Below are 19182 nucleotides of genomic sequence, written 5' to 3'. Positions count from 1 at the left end.
ATGGGGAATTTTAACCATCCCCATATTGACTGGGTACATGTCATCTCAGGACGAGATGCAGAAATAGTTTCCAGACATCATTAATGACAGCTTTTTGGAGCAGCTAGTCTTGGAACCCACAAGAGGAGAGGCAATTCTTGATTTAGTCCTAAGTGGAGCACAACATCTTGTCCAAAAGGGCTGAACCATTCAGTAATAGCAACCATAATATAATTAAATTTAATGTCCTGGGGAGGGGGGGAGACCAAAGAAACCCACCACAGTAGCATTTGATTTCAAAAAGGGGAACTACAGAAAAATGAGGAAGCTAGTTAAATGGAAATTAAAAGGAACAGTCCCAAGAGTGAAATGCCTGCAAGCTGCATGGAAACTTTTAAAAAACACCATAATAGAGGCTCAAATTAATGCCTCAAATGAAAAAGAATGGCAAGAGGACCAAAAAATTACCACCATGATTAAATAGAGTAAAAGAAGCGGTTAAAGGCAAAAAGGCATACTTTAAAAACTGGAAGTCAGATTCTACTGAGGAAAAGAGAATGGAGCATAAACTCTGGCAAGTCAAATGTAAAAGTATAATGGGGGAGGCCAACAAAGAATTTGAAGAGCAACAAGCAAAAGACTCCAACTAATGGCAAAAAATTCTTTAAATACACCAGAAGCAGCAAGCCTACCAAACAGTGTGGTCACTGGATGATCGAGTTGCTAAAGGAGCAGTCAAGGAAGACAAGACCATTGCGGAGAAGCTAAGTGGATTCTTTGCATTGGTCTTAACTGCAGAAGATGTGAGGGAGATTCCCAGACCTGAGTCATTCTTCTTAGGTGACAAATCTGAGGAACTGTCCCAGATTGAAGTGTCATTAGAAGAGGTTTTAGAACAAATTGATAAATCAAACTGTAATAAGTCACCAGGACTAGATGGCATTCACCCAAGAGTTCTGAAGGAACTCAAATATGAAATTGCAAAACTACTAACTGTGGTATGTAACCTATTGCTTAAATCAGCTTCTGTATCAGATGAGTGGAACCAATGTGACGCCAATTTTTAAAAAAATTCCTCAGAGACAATCCTAGCAATTACAGGCCATTAAATCTAACTTCAGTACCAGGCAAATTGGTTGAAATTATAGTAAAGAAAGAATTATTAAATACATAGATGAACATGATTTGTTGGGGAAGAGCCAACCCAGTTTTTGTAAAGGGAAATTATGCCTCACCAATCTATTAATTCTTTGAAGGGGTGAACACACATAGACAAGAATGATCCAGTGGATACAATGTATTTGGACTTTTGGAAGGCCTTTGACAAGGTCCCTCACCAAAGGCTCTTAAGGAAAGCAAGCAATCATGGTATAAGAGGGAAGGTCTTCTGATGGATCAGTAACTGGTTAAAAGACAGGAAATGATGGGGTAGGAATAAATGGTCAGTTTTCAGACTGGAGAGAGGTAAATAGTGTCCTCCAGGGATCTGGACTGGAATCAGAGCTGTCCAACATATTCATAAATGATTTTGAAAAAGGGCTAATCAGTAAGGTGGCAAAATTTGCAGATGATATGAAATTACTTAAGATTAAGTTCAAAGCAGACTGCGAAGAGTTACAAACGGATCTCACAAAACTATGTGACTGGGCAACAAAATGACAAGATGAAATTCAATGTTGATAAATGCACAGAAATGCATATTGGAAAACACAATCCCAACTATACATACAAAATGGTGGGGTCTAAATTACTTGTTACCATGCAAGAAAGAGACCTTGGAGTCACTGTGGAGAGGTCTCTGAAAACATCCTCTCAATGTGCAGTGGCAGTCAAAAACTAACAATGTTAGAAACCATTAGGAAAGGGATAGATAATAAGACAGAAAATATCATAATGCTGCTATATAAATTCATGGTACAGGCACACCAGGAATGCTGAGTGTAGTTCTGGTCCCCACCAGATATATTAGAAATGGAAAAGGTGCAGAGAAGGGCAACAAAAATGATTATGGGTCTGGAACAGCTTCAAGATGAGGTGCGATTAAAAAGATGGGCTATTCAGTTTGGAAAAGGGACAACTAAGGGGGAATAGGATAGAGGTCTATAAAATCATGAATGGTGTGGAGAAAGTGAATAAAGGAGTGTTATTTATAGAATCCTAGAACCATAGAGTTAGAAGGGATTGGAAGGGTCATCTAGTCTAACCCCCTGATGGAGAATTTGTTGTGTCTAAACCATCCAAGACAGATGGTTATCCAGCCTCTTTTTTACTCTTTCACATAACACAAGAACCAGGGGTGACCCAATGAAATTAATAGGCAGCAGATTTAAAACTAACAAGGGAAAGTGCCTCTTCATAGAACACACAGTCAACCTGTGGAACTTGTTGCCAGAGGACGTTGTGAAGGCCAAAACTATAATTGGCTTTAAAAAAGAACTAGATAAATTCATGGAGGATAGGTCCACCAATGGCTATTTGCCAAGATGATCAGGGACACAGCCTCATGCTCTGGGTGTCCTTTGGCCTCTGTCAGATGCTGGGAGTGGACAACAGGGGGTGGATCACTTGATTGGCCTGTTCTGTTCATTCTCTTTGAAGCATCTGGCACTGGCCACTGTCAGAAGACAAGACAGGACTAAACGGACCATTGGTCTGACCCAGTATGGCCATTCTTATAAGATCTATGTGTATATGTTCGATTTTGATACCATCATGTATGACAGTGGTCCCAAGGTTATTTAGGCAAATACACTAGTTTACTGTCCTAAGATATCGAACAAATATTAGTAAAGCCATCATTTCCCATTCTTTGTACAAGCTCAAACCCTATTTCTTGGATGTTACATAGGCAAAACTACAGTGTGGGTTAGAGAATACACAAAGAAGTAGGAAGAACACTCGAGCTCAGCAGAGGGACATCATTGTGCATTATTAAGGTATGGAGCTGGGAGCTTAGAACACCAGTCACAAACCGCTGAAGTATCAGTACTGGAAGGAATGAGTGTTTGGGAGCCACTGTTGTATGTGCCTTACTGATGCTCTACAGCCAAAATGCTTCTGAAATAAATGTAGTTAAACTTTACTAATTCTGGGTCACTGAGAACGAAAATGACGCTTAAAATTGTTGATTGGCTCTAGTTTTCAAGATATGCTATTGGGTCAGTATATATGACCCTTGACTTGGGAATGGCGGAGGATAAGTGATTTATAAAGGGAAGGGATCTCAATTTAAACCAGAAATGACTAAAATACATCTTTGACTGGATCTATGAATAAATCTATGACTGGGTTTGGACAGTACTTGCTTTTTAGGCAAAACAATGAATGATGCAATCTGAAGCTGGTATTGCGTCATACATGATATGAATTGCATCATGTTATTCCTAGAAGTCATGGATGATGCAATCATAACGAAGCTTATATCACTCTGCTGAACAAATTGCCCTATATCAGCTCTAGAAATCATCCAGTGTCGTGTTCTCTTATTTGTCAGTGTTTGATTTTGCAAAGGGACACATTTCTGTTTAGCCAAAGTGAGCAGAGATGCCTCGTACTTGTGTGAACAGTGCAGATAACTTCTGCTATGTTTGTGGTGAAGTGACTTTTGCATCACAAAAGTGCAGTATAACCACTATGGTTAAGAAAGCCTGTCACCTTTATTTTGGCTGCAAAACTGGAGATCAGGACAAGAGGTAGGCCCCACACATATGCTGCAACACTTGTGCAACAAATCTTCACCAGTGGTTGAACAGGAAAAGGAAATCTATGCCTTTTGCAGTGCCAATGATTTGGAGAGAGCCAACAGATCATACCAGCAATTGTTACTTCTGCATGATGCCTCCAGTTGGGAAAGGTGTGTCAAAGAAGAAAAAGTGGACTGTGCATTATCCAAACATTTCATCAGCTATATGCCCAGTACCACGGAGAAGGACTGCTGGTTCCTGATGCACCAGAATCATTCTCACTTGAGTCAGACGAGGAAGAGGATGAAACTTCTGGTCCTGAACCATCAATGTCACAGGACCCACATTTTCTCCCATCCTCCTCCTCTGAACCACACCTCATAACACAAGGTGAACTGAATGACCTTGCCAGGGATTTGGAACTACCCAAGAGTAAGGCAGAGCTGTTGGGCTCCAGACTACAGCAGTGGAATCTCCTAGCAGGTGATGTTAGGGTTTCCATGTTCCGTGACCGTCAAAAGGATCTTGTCCCATTCTTCTTCATGGAAGGTGATCTTGTAGCCTGCAACAACATCGGTGGTGTGATGGCAGCCCTCAACATCGTTCACGATCCAGATAAGTAGAGACTGTTCATTGATTCATCGAAGACGAGTCTTAAAGCTGTTTTATTGCATAATGGCAATGTTTTGCCATCAATTCCTGTTGGTCATGCAGTCCATATGAAGGAAACCTATGACAACATGAAACAACTTTTGAGGTGCATCAACTATGACCAACATCAGTGGCAGCTTTGTGGCGATTTGAAGGTTGTTGCTCTCTTGCTTGGTCTGCAGATTGGATACACAAAGTACTGCTGTTTTCTCTGTGAATGGGATAGTCGTGCAAGAGATTCCCACTACATCAAGAAAGATTGGCCACTCCAACAGTCATTGGAGCCTGGGAGGAAAAGTGTTCTGCATCCACCACATGTTGAATCAAGGAAGATTTTGTTACCACCCTTACACATCAAGCTGGGTCTGATGAAGAACTTTGTCAAGGCCATTGACAAAACACAAGCAGCTTTCAAGTACCTCCATGGAAAATTTCCAAGGTTAAGTGAAGCTAAGATAAAGGAAGGTGTCTTTGTTGGTCCTCAGATTCGTGAACTTCTTCGAGATGATGCATTTGACCATGCACTGCGTGGCAAGGAAAAGACAGCATGGAAAGCCTTCCAGTTAGTGGCAATAAATTTTCTCGGAAACAACAAGGCAGACAACTACAGGTTGTTGGTGGAAAACCTCCTCAAGGCATACAAAAGCCTTGGTTGCAACATGTCACTAAAGATACATTTTTTGCACTCTCATCTAGATTTTTTTCCACCGACCTGCGGAGCAGTGAGCGACGAGCACGGCGAGCGATTTCACCAGGACATTGCAACAATGGAGAAACGCTATCAGGGCAAATGAAGCCCATCAATGCTTGCAGACTATTGCTGGACGGTGACAAGAGATGCTCCATTTAATGAATACAAGAGACAAGCCAAGAAGCGTCGAGCAGACACTGAATAGGACTAAACTATGTACATAATAGTTTTTTGCCTTTTGTTTCATAATAAATTTTATTTATATAACCCTTTTGCTGATTTTTAAAGTGTTACATAAACAGGACAGGTGAAATATTATCATGTAAAGCAACCATAAACACATGAAAAGACCTAGGTTTACAATTTATGATTAAAACTCTACTATCTACACAATATACGTAGACATAAAATGTAAAAAATTAAATATCTTAGAATATATAAAACAAGCCAATCACTTGTTTTAATTGTCATATTTGAATTCAGCACATCAAAATACATAATAAATAGCACATTTTATCTCTGAAGCAGACGACTTCTCAAAAATTGTAGACCAGTGTTATTGAGTGAAAGAGGAAGAATCATGAATACTGTTGCTCATGGAAATACGAACTGCTTTTCCTGTTGAACCTCGTGTTTTCATTGCCACCTTTGAAACTTTCACCAGCCAAGTCACTTTAGGTGTGGTCTTTGAGAAATGCCAAGTTTAGTTTGGTAGCCTTTGGTCCAATATGATTCCAACGGATGGTAACAAAGGTTTGGAGTTCACCAAAGCTTGATGGTCTTTAGATTTAGGGTTTTAATTTGGAGCCATCCCTACTTGGAATAGTAAGGTCTCTCTCTCTCTCTCTCTCTCTCTCACGCACACACATTCTGTGGCTGATCTTCCCTCTCCAGCCTCCTCCCTGACCAAAATCACCACCTGCCTGGAACCACTGTAATAATTCCCATCACAATGCATATCAGAAGCCAGGCTTACTTCCTTTCTCCCAAGTTTGAAGCCAAACTTGGACAGGATGTAACTTACTTCATCTTTCAAGAATAATGTTGCATTCTTGCCACCACTACTACTACCCTTTCTTTGGGGACTAATATTCAAATGTAAGGAGTCTGCTCTTGCTGCCATGCAACTTTTTAATTAAAGATCTAAGTTCTAAGGGTGAAATTTATGCCAAATTTTATTGAACTGGGAAAAAAGGTTTTCCCCATATGAATACCCAGAATCCATTTCAGGTGGGCAAAATAATGTACCTGTGATTGTGACAGGTGAAGAATGTTAACCAAGGAAACCTCACTCAATCTATTAATTGGTTTGGAGTGTGGGAAGAATAATTTGAACTGGATTTCTATGTCTACCTGAGAAGAACTTAAGGTATGTCCATAGACTGATCCTCCAAAACGTATAATTAATGACTCCAGAGAGTATGAGACAGTGAGAAATTCTTTAAAAGGTTATCCTGAGTTCTAAAATGACATATTTTAACTATAATCCATCATCAGATTAGATCCCCAGTCCATTTAAATATTCAATACTTATACATAATGATATCAATCACTCACACAAGGAATTGAGGTCCTTTAAATCCCTCATCTTTGTTCTTATCACCAGTCTTTATTGTAAGCATGCAGGGCAATTTACCATCCTAGGTCTGTGTATGGATTGCCACTGACATCAGGGAGAGCTGCATGTTGCCTATCAGGGGCACAGTTTGGCCTTCAGGAAATTCTTCTTAAATGAGACCAAAGGGAACGGTCCTGCATTGAATTGCTAATAGATCTCTAATGTCCATGATCTGTGAAATCGAGTCCGCTTCCTTACAGCAGTCCCGGGTTTACAATGGCTTCAGTGGCTCCATGGAGCCGGGCCCATGCTCAGAAGGGGCCCTGGCCTGCTCGGCTTGCCCTGTGCCCCAAGACCCCTCTGGCTTCCTCGGCCCACCACTTGCTCCTCTCAGCCTGTCTGCCTGCTGCCTCCTCAGCTCCACCCACCAGCTTCTCTCTGCCCCCTGGCCGGACCCCAGTGCACTTCCGGCTCTGGGCAGTCTCTGCTTCCCACCACCTGTGGGGCCCCACCTGTCTCCCCAGAGCTGAGCCACCTGGGACTGATGCAGAAGCCTGGCCAGTCTCAGCCCGGGGCGGGGAAAGGGAAAAGGACAGTGCGGCAAGCTTGGCTGGGTCCCTCCAGGGGAAGTGCATCTTGAGGGAGCCTGGCCGGAGCAGGCCCTGGCCTGGCTAATCACACCACTCCCGAGGGACCGGAGCGATTCTCTGCCCCGGGACCAGCTCTGGCTGCACTGCCGGCTCAGCCTGGCAGACACAGTTGCCTCCCAGCAGGGCCAGTGAGTGCGGTCAGGAGGCAGGGCGTGGGGTAGTGGGTTTCTTGCAGGGGCAGTGCTGGGATCTGAGGGGACAGGGAAGATGTCTATGTTGGGGCACTAGGGAATGGGAAAATCTGAGCCCATTAATGGGTTTGGTAGCCCAAGGCTTCTGCTTACAAACCCTAGTTCCTCAATAAAACAATCTGAAGGAATTTCCCACTCCAACATATGGAACAATATGGCCCACTGTTATAGGGTTACCATATTTCACAAATAAAAAAAAAGGACCCTCCACGGGGCCCTGGCCCCGCCCATTTCCCACCCCAGCCCTGCCCCAACTCCGCCCCTTCCCCGCCCCAACCCCGCCCTAACTCCGCCCCCTCCTCCCTCCCACTCCCAGCCTGCCCGAGCGCTACCGGCTTCACGGTTTGCTGGGCAGCCCCCAGACCCTGCGCCCCCGGCCGGCGCTTCCCCAGCGCAGCTGGAGCCCGGGAGGGGAAGCACCCAGCCGGGGGCGCAGGGTCTGGAGGCTGCCCGGCAAACCGTGAAGCCGGTAGCGCTTGGGCTTCGGGCAGCCCCTATGCCTCCGGACCCTGCGCCCCCAGCCGGGCACTTCTCCTCCCGGGCTCCGGCGGCGCAGGGTCCGGAGGCATGGGGGCTGCCCAAAGCCTGTAGTGCTCGGCTCTTAAACAGAACCGAAGAGTCAGGGGAGGAGCAGAGCTGCTGCGGCCGGAGGCTCTGCTCCTCCCCTGACTCTTCGGTTCTGTTTAAGAGCCGAGCTGCCCGAGCGCTACTGGCTTCGGGCAGCCCCCATGCCTCCAGACCCTGCGCCGCCGGAGCCCGGGAGGGGAAGTGCCCGGCCGGCGGCTGGAGTCTGGAGGCAAGGGGGCTGCCTGAAGCCCATAGCGCTTGGGCAGCTCGGCTCTTAAACAGAGCCGAAGAGTCAGGGGAGGAGCAGAGCCACCGCGGGAGGGGAAGTGCCCGGCTGGCATTTTCCCGGACATGTTCGGCTTTTTGGCAATTCCCCCCGGACGGGGGTTTGATTGCCGAAAAGCTGGACATGTCCGGGAAAAACCGGACGTATGGTAACCCTACACTGTTACTAACTGTAATTCTTCTGTATACTATTATTACTATATCTAAGGAGAGACGCATATGGAATCATGATCACTTTGCTATCGATATATCTATCACTCGGTTGAGAACCCGTAGAACAGAGTTATAAATCTTCCCCAGCATTGGAATAGTCTGCGAGTCTTAGCTGAGAGTATTTTGCTCAAATAGGATGCCTATGTTCATAACTAGGACATTTGGAGAAACATTGCACTTATGGCAAAACAGCAAGGCACATTGTGCTGTGAACATTTTTAGAAATTAACTTCCACCATAATTTGTTGCAGCATATACCACACTGCCTCAAGTAACTTTGTCTCGCCCTCTTGTTACATCTTTCCTGAGACAGCTGCTCTTTCCTCCCCCTTGGTACATCAACGTATATTCAGTCCAACTAGTTTGAGTTGGAGGCAAATTTTGGTAGGTTTTCTTGCCATCATAATTAAGCACATGAAAACTGCATATTCCAATAACACAAATTCATTGCTCTCCCTCTTCCCTTGAAAAGAGAGGTGGAGAGAAATATGAAAACTTCTAAGAATCCCTGATTTATAAGATTCAAAATATCTCACGTAATTTATTATCTAGTTATGTATTTTCTTCACCACATTTGGCTTTGAAACACTCACTTAAATACAAACATACCCTCTTTTACTTATGTGGTGTAATATAGTAAGTGCCAGGATTCAGAGCTGGTAAGTGGGCACTTTCATTAAATCCATGAATTCTCTAATGTAGTAAATACCAGCATACATGAACACTGTTTGTATGGGATGATCCTATTCTCCCATGCCTCAGTTGCTGCTCTCTCCTTTAGATTAACTCAGTAATCCCTCACAAGTATTTGAAGGTGGCAGATGAAGTCATTCAAGTTAACACACCTTAAATCAGTAGGCAACCAAAAGAAATCCTGTTGATCTCCACAGACTTTTCCATGCAGGAATAAAATCCCACATGAGAGGTACCAAATGCTTCTGCATATATCTAACGGAAGTGCTGCTTCCTCTCTACTCTTGGTTCACGCATGAGACTCCAATTGACGGTAATGGGAGCCACATGGAAGCATCCAAGGGTAGAATTTGGCCCACGGAAAATAAATCCCACTCAAAACACAAAGTCCCAAATCCTGTTAGTTGAGTGCTCTGGAGATATTGAGGCATAGGCATATTCAGCACCAAGAAGTTAGCTCTTTTCTTGGCACCAATACCGTTGAAGATCCTTCTGTGCAGTGGGGAAATAGTAAATATGGAAATAACCACTCTCTTGTTACCATCACCTGCAACCTGAACTTTGAATACCAGCTAATACACCCCATGTGCAACATTCTTTCCCCAAGAAAATAGCAGTTCCCTTTGGTCAGAATGTACTCTCAGATAAATGCTAACAAGGGCAGGCAACACATCCTACTCACAAAAACTTCTTGGGTAAGAGAAACATAGAGCTAGATTCTCTGCTGCAGCACAATGGGGCTGGAAAGAGGCAGATGTCCCCAGTTTGGGAATTATCCCAGTGTTGGGGAATCTCTAGCTAGTGTAACTCTGGCATTGCTGGCTCCCACACCACCAGCCCCTGGTAGGTGGCATGGTGAGGGCCTGGCTGTGCCCTGCACCACCTGTTCTCAGCTGGTATAATGACCACTGGGTGAATATAACCATCTGGCATGGTTTAGGGGAGCCCTTTGGAATTAATAATATTTTGGAATTAGTAATAATGTAGGGATATTAACACAACACTAATTTTAACCATGAATTCCTTTATTAAGTCCAAAGGCCAAACAGTATTTTACACAATTGCTCTAAATATGCCTAGCAGTCTAAAGAATAAGCAGTCACTACACCCAACACAGTAACAAAGTATTCATAAGCATGTGATCAGTATACTTACAGATAGGCCAAAACTAGGGGAAACTGTCTCATCCTGATGTTCTCTAGCACGATCAGGTCAGATCTCACCAAGAACCCTCAGATTCATAACTCTTTTTATACCCTTCAACAAACACATGATGTCGTAGCCAATTACTATGTTAGCTAACAGCCAATTGGAGACAGTTCACCCTTATTTCCAGTCTTAATCCAGATAAGATTTACAACCTCCTTTTCCCCCAAGGCCTCTCCTCCTTCCTGCTGACCAATATCTTTTTCATTGCACCTGGGAGCACATAGGCTTTACTTTTTAAAATAACACTGGTATGTGGAATAGGAAGGTCCATGTTGGCTCCTTCTAAGTCAGATTTTCTTTGTTTTATTTAAAACTCTCTGCAGTCGCCCCAGTTGGTCATAGGTCTTCTTTTTAGAAAGTTTCCCTTAACTCAATCGTTATTCTTTGAACCAGACGTCCTCCCTGCTTCATTCCTTTTGGCCTTATAACTTTCAAGGCCTTCCTTCTGTTTGCTAGTTAGGGTCTTTCTTTACCATGCATATATTTCTGTGACCAAATTTAAGCTAACTCTAATTTCAGATTTAGTCCACAAGACCTAAGACTGCTCTAAATTACCCTGGAACTGGAATAGAAACAGCATTAGAATTGGGAAGCTATGCCAAGCTTGCTTGTTGTCCCCATCCTGCCAGGTGCACCTGACAGATACCGGGCACAGCTGAGAATGCCCATAACATTGTTGCCTATGCCGGTTTGAGTTGCAGAATAAAGTGCTGTGCAAATTGCTGTCTGTGTTCTCTGTATGTCGTTTCAAACAGAGAAAATCCCTGCATCAATAATTAACAGTGAAATCCCACTTCCATGCAACTGTAATCACCCATATGTGTCCAATGTCTGACGTACAGAACATCATGCATACTGCTCAGATGTGTGTCCGTGATCTAGGAGATTTGTGTGCGGTGGGGCAGAGGATGTAAAAATCTGGGCCTGATTTTCCTTTCATTCATGCCAGTTTTACATCAGTGTCACTCCACTGAGTGTGTGGGGACAACTGGGTCCTAATTTTGCTTACCATTGCCTTGCACCTTATGTAACCCATTCCAGCAGTGTAACGTGAGTTTAAAATGCTACCGGTACAGAATAGTAGTCGTTTTAGAGTCACTCTGCAGAGTGTAAATAACTGCAAAAGTTTCAGCGAATCCAGCCCTCAATCTCTTACTGTGCATTAGGAAACAATCCGCCTCTTTCCATCATCTCAGTGCAGAACAATAGCTTTCATTTGAAAAGAATCCATTAACCTCCAGAAGTTTCTTTAAATAGAGACCTTCAGTAGTTGGACTTTTCACATATATAATAAATCATTTTGGGGGGTTAGTGTGGAGGCTTGTGGCAACTAGTTGGTTGTAATAATTAATATGATCATTCTTCATTGTTATTACTTTAATAAGGTAAACACCCTATTAAAATAAATGGAAACAGTTGGCTCTAGCCAAGTCATTGCAATTGTGCTAAACAGTTTAATAACCCCACAATGTAACTGGAAAGAATAAATTAATCCCCAAAGGTTCTTACTGGGAGCTTTTGACGTTATTAGCTTTAAAGTTAGTCATACAAAAGAAGATCCCAAATTTTGAGTCTACTCAGATTCCCCAGTTCCTGAGAGTTTCTGCACCTCTCTTGATGTTAATAAGGTTCTTTTCAGCAGAGGGTATACTGACTATACGTGGGAAAGATGACAATGGACTAAACACAAAATGCTGTAAAATGCACCAAGTAAACGAACAGGAACAATAAGGGAAAAAATTGTTTCTAACTCCTTTCAATTATAGTGATCTTAGTGTGACTTTTAACTATAGCATGTATAAAATATTCAGATATAAAAGTGATGTTTAAGATGACAGTAATCCTCTTCAAGCTTAAACCTCTGGTTTTAGTTACTTATACGTTTCTTAAAAACACAAGCAAAACTCCTTTTTTTTTTTTACAGAAATGAATTGTTTAGGATTTTTTTTATAAAAACAGAGAGATGGATTTTTAGGGTTATCTCAGCATGAAAACGTTATTCACATGCTAAGAAAATATTGGGTTTTTTTCTGTCCATCAGTAACTCTAAAATGATCATGTTTGCAAACTTCCAATGTATGTAGATGTGAAGGAGGATTAGTGCCTTGGAAATAGAAGAAGAATCTTGGTTTTGAAGTAAGTTATGTATTTTTCAAGATAGCTGCTCAGCCTGTGCAGTATACTTGTTTTCTTAGGTCTTAATCCTCTAATGACCCCTGGACAGATCCCTGGACCAGCACGCAGCCTTACTGAAATCAAACTTGTGAGGAGCATATTGCAAGATTAGAGCCTTAATTAAAAAAAGATGCAGTAGGCACTTGCAGATCAGAGTGAGGCTTTTCCTTTATCACTGTCGCACAGCAAGTCTCTCTCTCTCTGTCTCCTCCAAAATGTTTGAAGCTTTTACTCCAGGTGAGCATTTTCCAGCCATCATCAGCCTGAGCTTTTCAATTTGTCACCTCTGTCACATTTCACAACCTTTCAGTGTTAGTTACAGTAAAAAGGAGGAAGGATATGGAGTCAGAAGAGTACAGCAGAGAATGGAGCAAGGGAGCGAAAAAATACAAGGATAATATTGTTAGATAATAAAGATAATCTGGATCATTTAATTTGTTTTGACTCCTTAGGCTGGCATTTATTTATAAGTAATATTTTTCCATAGTTCATTGTAGGCAGTGGTAAACCTTGCTATGACCATCTGCTCAGACACCAGTTTCCAGTTATTCAATGAAGTAACTGTTCTCTTGTCCACGGTTTTAGCAACCCCATCTGTATGCTTCACTTGTCCACTTGAATGTCCAGAATAAAGGAAAGTATAATTTCCAACTGTGAACTCTCCTGTACCCCGCCAACGTGTCTCCTGTACGGAAGCCAAGGAAACTTGTAACTTCCTTAACTCCTCTGCTTCTAGCTCAGTCTGGCCTGGAGCGAATAGAGTTCTAACATGCCAGCTTGCAATACGTGTAATATGTATTTAGCCATCATCTGAAATCCATGACTATCTGGGTAAAAATCTGTATAAGTCAGTCTGACTTGTTGTACTGTGGTTAGGTCAATTGACTTGTTAGGTCAATCCATCCTATCCAGCTCATGGAAATGCCATTATCACAGCCTCCTGGCTGCTAGGAATAGGTATCTGAATTACACCCTAGTCCACTTGACCCTCCAAGGCTCACGAGCTTTGACTGCTCGGATTTGAAATCAAAGCTTTCTTTCTCCTAGACAGACTTGTTTACAGAGGCTAAGAAAGCCCTGTCTGCTCCAGTTTGAAATCAAGAAAAAGATGGATGCAACTGGAGCCAAATTTGATCTTGATAAGGTAAAGAATAGCTCTGGGAGGGAGGCATACAAGATGATGCTTGGAGGGCGTTTCACATAATTAATTTGCAATGATGAAGAAATCTCACTTCAGACTGGAGAAGAAATATTCAAGAAAGCAATACAAAATACAGCGGAAGACGTTATTGGAAGGCATAAGCAAGCAAGGAAAAGTGGGACAAGCAATGAAACAAGAACATTACAGGAAAAGTATAAATGAGCCAAGTCTGATTGGAAAGCTGAAGAAGTAAAAGCATTGTGCAAAATGGTGAAGAAATCCCAAAGCTCTGACAAACAAAAGTTCTGGAAAGAAGCGGCTCAACAACAAGAGGAGGCCTCAAGAAAACAAGATCTGCAAAAAGGTTATGTTGTATGGAAACACCAGCAGACAAACAGTAAGAAAAATCTGACACCAAAAAATGCCAAAGAGCTGCTGGAAGTATGGAAGGAGCATTTTGACAAAGAGCTGAATCCCGTAGTTCATCCGGTTGCGAGCATTCTGGACGTGCTAAATGAGCAGCCTGCAAGGCAGAATCGATATCAGCATTGACCCATTATCAGAAGAAGAAATCAAAAGAGCAGTAAAGCAGTTAAAAAGGGGAAAGCTGCAGGACTAGACAATATAATAGCTGAGTTGCCAAAAGCCGATGTGACAAGGGCTATCACAGCATTAGGAAAAATAAGTAAGAAGGTATAGGAGCAAGAGGAGATACCAAATGACTGGTTATAGGCAATGGTTGTACCAGTCCTGAAGAAAGGAGATCCTGCTGATCCGAATAATTATAGACATATAAGCTTATCAGTACCAGAAAAATCATGATGAAAGTAATTGTCAAAAGATTAAGGCCGGAGTTAGAGGAATAAGTAGGTGAAGAACAATGCAGCTCCAGATGAGGCCGAAATTGCATTGATCAGATATTCATGCTCAGACAGTTGATGGGGAATTACTGTTTACATTTACATTGACTTCACAATGGTATTTGATTCCATTTGGAGCATTATGAAAAGTAGTAAAATCATATGGAGGTCCAGAAAGGATGACAGTATTTATAAAAGTTATATATGAAGATGCCTGTAGAGCAGTAAGAATTGGTGGCAAATTAAGCAACTGGTTCAAGTCAAAGTTTGTTGTAAGACAAGAAGGCATGGAAACACCGTCACTTTTCATCGTGTTCTTAAATTGGACATTAAGAATTGTAGACAAATTGGAGGGTGTGACATTGCCTCCTTAGCTTATGCAGATGACATCATAAAACTGGCAGACAGGTTAGAATTAATACTCTTTGCTGCCTCGGAAAGTTGGTATAGTTGTCTTTGACTTACAATAAATACCAAGATGAAGTGGTTGTGTCTTGGAAAAGGTACAGTAGATAAATACAACAGCGATTACATTCACAGAACAAGTAAAATCTTATCTGAACTTAGGAAGCTTGATCAGTGCTAATGGTTCCACCAAGGATGAGATTAAAAGAAGATGTGCGTTAGCTACAAGTGCAGCACAAAAGATGATAAAATTATGGGCTGCTAGAAACATTACATTTGGTACCAAAGTGAAATTTTATCAAACTAGTGTACTAGCAGTAGTCGGTGGTCTGGAAGCAGTTGCATTTAAAACAGACATCAGAAGGCTGAAGGCAATAGAGATGGGAGTTCTTCAGAAAATGGCAGGTGTAAAGTGGAATGGTTTTAAGAGAAATGAAAATAGAAGACGTGTAGGATGTGAAGTCAGGGTGCTGGCTGCAATCAAAAAGATTACTATTGTAGCGCCCTGTCTCCACCCAGTTACCTTCTTTAATGCCAATCTGCTTAAAGGCTTTGATGGACAAGTCTGGGTTCTTCTGGATCCCGCTACCGACTCAGCAGGGTGTATCTTCTTTGTTTTTTCCTATGAATTTATTTGGCGGTGCCTCCACCCCCCTCGCTCCTTCCTGGCAGAGTCACCAGGGCAGCTTGGGAGGAAAATTCTAACCACAGGGTAATTCCCACTTACTTGCCAGATAGTTGGAGACTTCCAAGAAATAACACAAACACATACAATATATTCCACACAATAATTATATTAAACAGGAGACAAATATAATATAACAGGGTAAAACACTATTTTTAGGGTCACCAGTGCCCATTCTGATAATACCTGTGACTTTCCCCAGTCACGTGACTTGATGTAGCAAATGTAAGATTAGCGTCCCATTGGTATGCGTACTTTATTGGGGCCCTTGATGACCTATGACCACAACATTCTTCTCTGCAGTGGTTTAGCAGTGTGGCTGACTGGGTTCAGTACAGCCCAAAGGACTCACAAGTGGGAGAAGATGGTAAAACCCTCCACAGGTTTAATATGCAGCAGGTTATAAAATCCCCAAACCCTTACTCCCTGGCTTGAGGACACAGTTCAGGGAGTAGGGGGTCCCCCAAAAAATTCCCTGACTGACTAACTAAAAGATGGTGCACTCACAAAATCCATGAATGATCCTCAGATTCAGAGATGACTCTGGACTCCTCAGTCACTGCAGAGGGGCTGGCAGGGATCCTCTTCAGGCAGGAATCAGGCTGCTTCGGTCCCAGCATTTCCCCTCACCACAGAGGGGTGCAGGGCTCAAGGTGCAGATTACACAACTGTACTAAAATCCAAACTGTAGTCTCCTAGCCCAGCGTCCAGACACACACACAGCAGGCAGCAGCCCTGAACTAGGGGACAGAGCAGAGCTGACCATGTGGTGACTGGTCTCACCTAGGGAGCTGGAGGGCTAACTCAGCCTGGCTGGGGAAGTTTCCTAGCAAAACTCTACAAACTGGGAATCATCAGTGGAGAAGGAAAAGCCCAGCTGAGGGATCTTGCTTTCAGGTCCTTGGAGGCCAGTTCTCAGGGGGAACCCTGCATGCAGGCCTGGGACTCACCAGATCCCCACACAGCCAGTCCTGCCCTTCTCCTGGCTGGCTCCAGACTGACTCAAAAATGGCTTCTCCCTGGGAAGGGCCTCTCACTTCCTAGTGGTTGCTGGGCAGACTCTGAGTCTCCCTTGGTTCTCCCTCCCTACCAGGAACAGCGTGCCTCTCCCTGAGTTGCCAGCAGACAGAGCCCCAGGAATCTAGGTAATTTCCTTGGGGGGTTACACTATGGTAGGGATACTACAAAAAACAAACAGATTATAAGATGCCAAAGAAAATAATGCAAACACAAGGCCAATCATACCTAGAGGCCAGCCACCAACTAGATGGTGGGACATTGTATGGAGGGACATGTCCTGGCTGGGCTTAATAGAAGAACAGGTTGTGGAGAGGAACGAGCGGCACGCTATACTGCTCCTCATGTCTGCAAAGATGCTTTGCGATGAGATAGGGTGACCAGATAGCAAATGTGAAAAATCGGGATGGGGGTGAGGGGTAATAGGAGCCTATATAAGAAAAAGACCCAAAAATCAGGACTGTCCCTATAAAATAAGGACATCTGGTCACCCTAGGATGAGAAGAAGACTACTTAACTTTTCATTCACTCTTAGTATATTCACAAACTTCTGGCTGCTGACCTGAAGAATAAAGATCACAGTGGAAGCTTCCTGTGTGTGGGAGGGCTGTGGAGGAAACCGTGAGCATGCAGCCCAGGAATGAAGAAATGGGGAAACTACAAGTACGTCATCTCTTCAATAGCATTCAGATAGCAGGAAATTCATTTTCAGAAGACATAAATATTCCACTCTCTCCTCTATGCCAGGATCACCCAAAAAAAGTTTGGTTTGGAATGGGAATAAAGTGCCTTCATCAGGGATATGTTGTCAGGAAGATAATACTCAAAAGATGTAAGAGACTTCCAGCTCAAGCATTAAAGATTCAGTTCCTTGCACTCTCTCTTCTTTCTGTTCTCTTCAGGTTCTTACACTGCACCCATCACCATAGTAGCTGAGTGCCTGTCCTTTGTATAAATGAGCAGCTACATTAATCAGATCAGCTCTTTCCATTAAGCTAGGCTAGAATGTCCCAAATGTCTGAAGAGTGCTACGGAGGCTCTGTGATACTGAATTATTGGCAGATCCTGCTACGTTGATTATTTGATTACTCTTGTATGCTCCAATAACAGCAATCACATTATTGTGCTAGAGCTTCCACCTGTGTAGAATTTAGGACTGGAAGGGACCTCCTTGCACATCAAGTCCAGTCTCCTGGCTATTGCAGGCAGCCCCATCATATAACCTCCTTCATAAATGTATCAAGCTTCATCTTAAAGCTAGTTAGGTTGTTAGCCTTCAGTGCTCCTAGTAGGAGGCTGTTCCAGAACCTCACTCCTCTGATGGTTAGAAACCTTCTTCTGTTAGGAACCAACTCTTGACTGGGATATATATCTATATATCTATATGAGAAACAAAAGTGGACAAATGAGACGTTGTTTATGCCTTATTTAGCACCTTCCTCGATTTCTCTCTTTGTTGTGTTGTTTTTATTCACTTACAAATACAAAATGACATATGATACATAAGCTAAAATGGCAACAAATAAATATGGGACTGGGTGGCTCAAGGGATTATTAGTGAGACAGGACCTTTTCCTTTAAAGTTGCAGTTTGAGATGTAGTAATGACCAGTCGTTGTTATCACTGAGTGGCTCTTTGGTGGTCTATCTCAAATTAATTGGTAGCTTGATTTTATTATTTATGTTATCATAGCACCGAGGATCCCCAGGAATGGACCAGGACCCCATTGTGCTAGGCAATATGCAAACACAGAACAACAAGACAGCCCCTGCCCTAACGGGCTTACAGTCTAAGACAAGAGGAAACTGATGGACACAGACTGACAGGAGAGTATAAAGAAATAACCTGACAGTGTTGGTCAGCATGGTAGGCGGTGGTCTCAGGCCTCATCTGAGAGCTCATGAAGTAATGGATAGGTGGAATACTTTCTTACTGCTAGAGGGGATTAAAAAAATGAGGCACATTAGTAGATGTAGGGAAGCTTGTGCTACTGACAGGATGAGCCTATTCTATGGGTGTGAACAGAGGACTTCAGGGCAAGCCATCTGGCAGTTAACGCAACATACACTAGAAAACATTGTATACTGTGCTTTAAAAAATGGAACGGCAAAACAGCCAGCTTGTTTGAAGAGGTGCAGAACAGGCTGTGTGGCTGAACTTCCCAGTTACATCACTAGAGGGCATGGTGGGCTGTAGAAACAAAACTGCTTCTTTCTCTGCTTCTGACCTGACTCATATTTTCTCCTTCTTTAGTGGCATCATTGAAACTGCAGAAGCAGAGTGACTAGGCAGAGTAAGTGCCATTTACAAAGCAAATATGTCTGCTTCCTGGGTATTTAGTTAACTTTAAAATGTTGTCTAATCTCTCCACAACTGTTATATATGAATCCATATAAATGGAATTTAGCTGTCCTCCCATGCCAGCCCCTGAGAGCCACAGCTCAGGCACTGAAAACATTTCTCTGTATTAGTGACCATTTTGTTTTCCAAAGCCAAGTGTAGTATCCGTTTAATAGATAATCCAGGATC

Source organism: Chrysemys picta, chromosome 2 (genome assembly GCF_011386835.1).
Source record: "Chrysemys picta bellii isolate R12L10 chromosome 2, ASM1138683v2, whole genome shotgun sequence".
NCBI lineage: Eukaryota > Metazoa > Chordata > Testudines > Emydidae > Chrysemys > Chrysemys picta.
Note: the sequence above shows the minus strand (reverse complement) of the source record.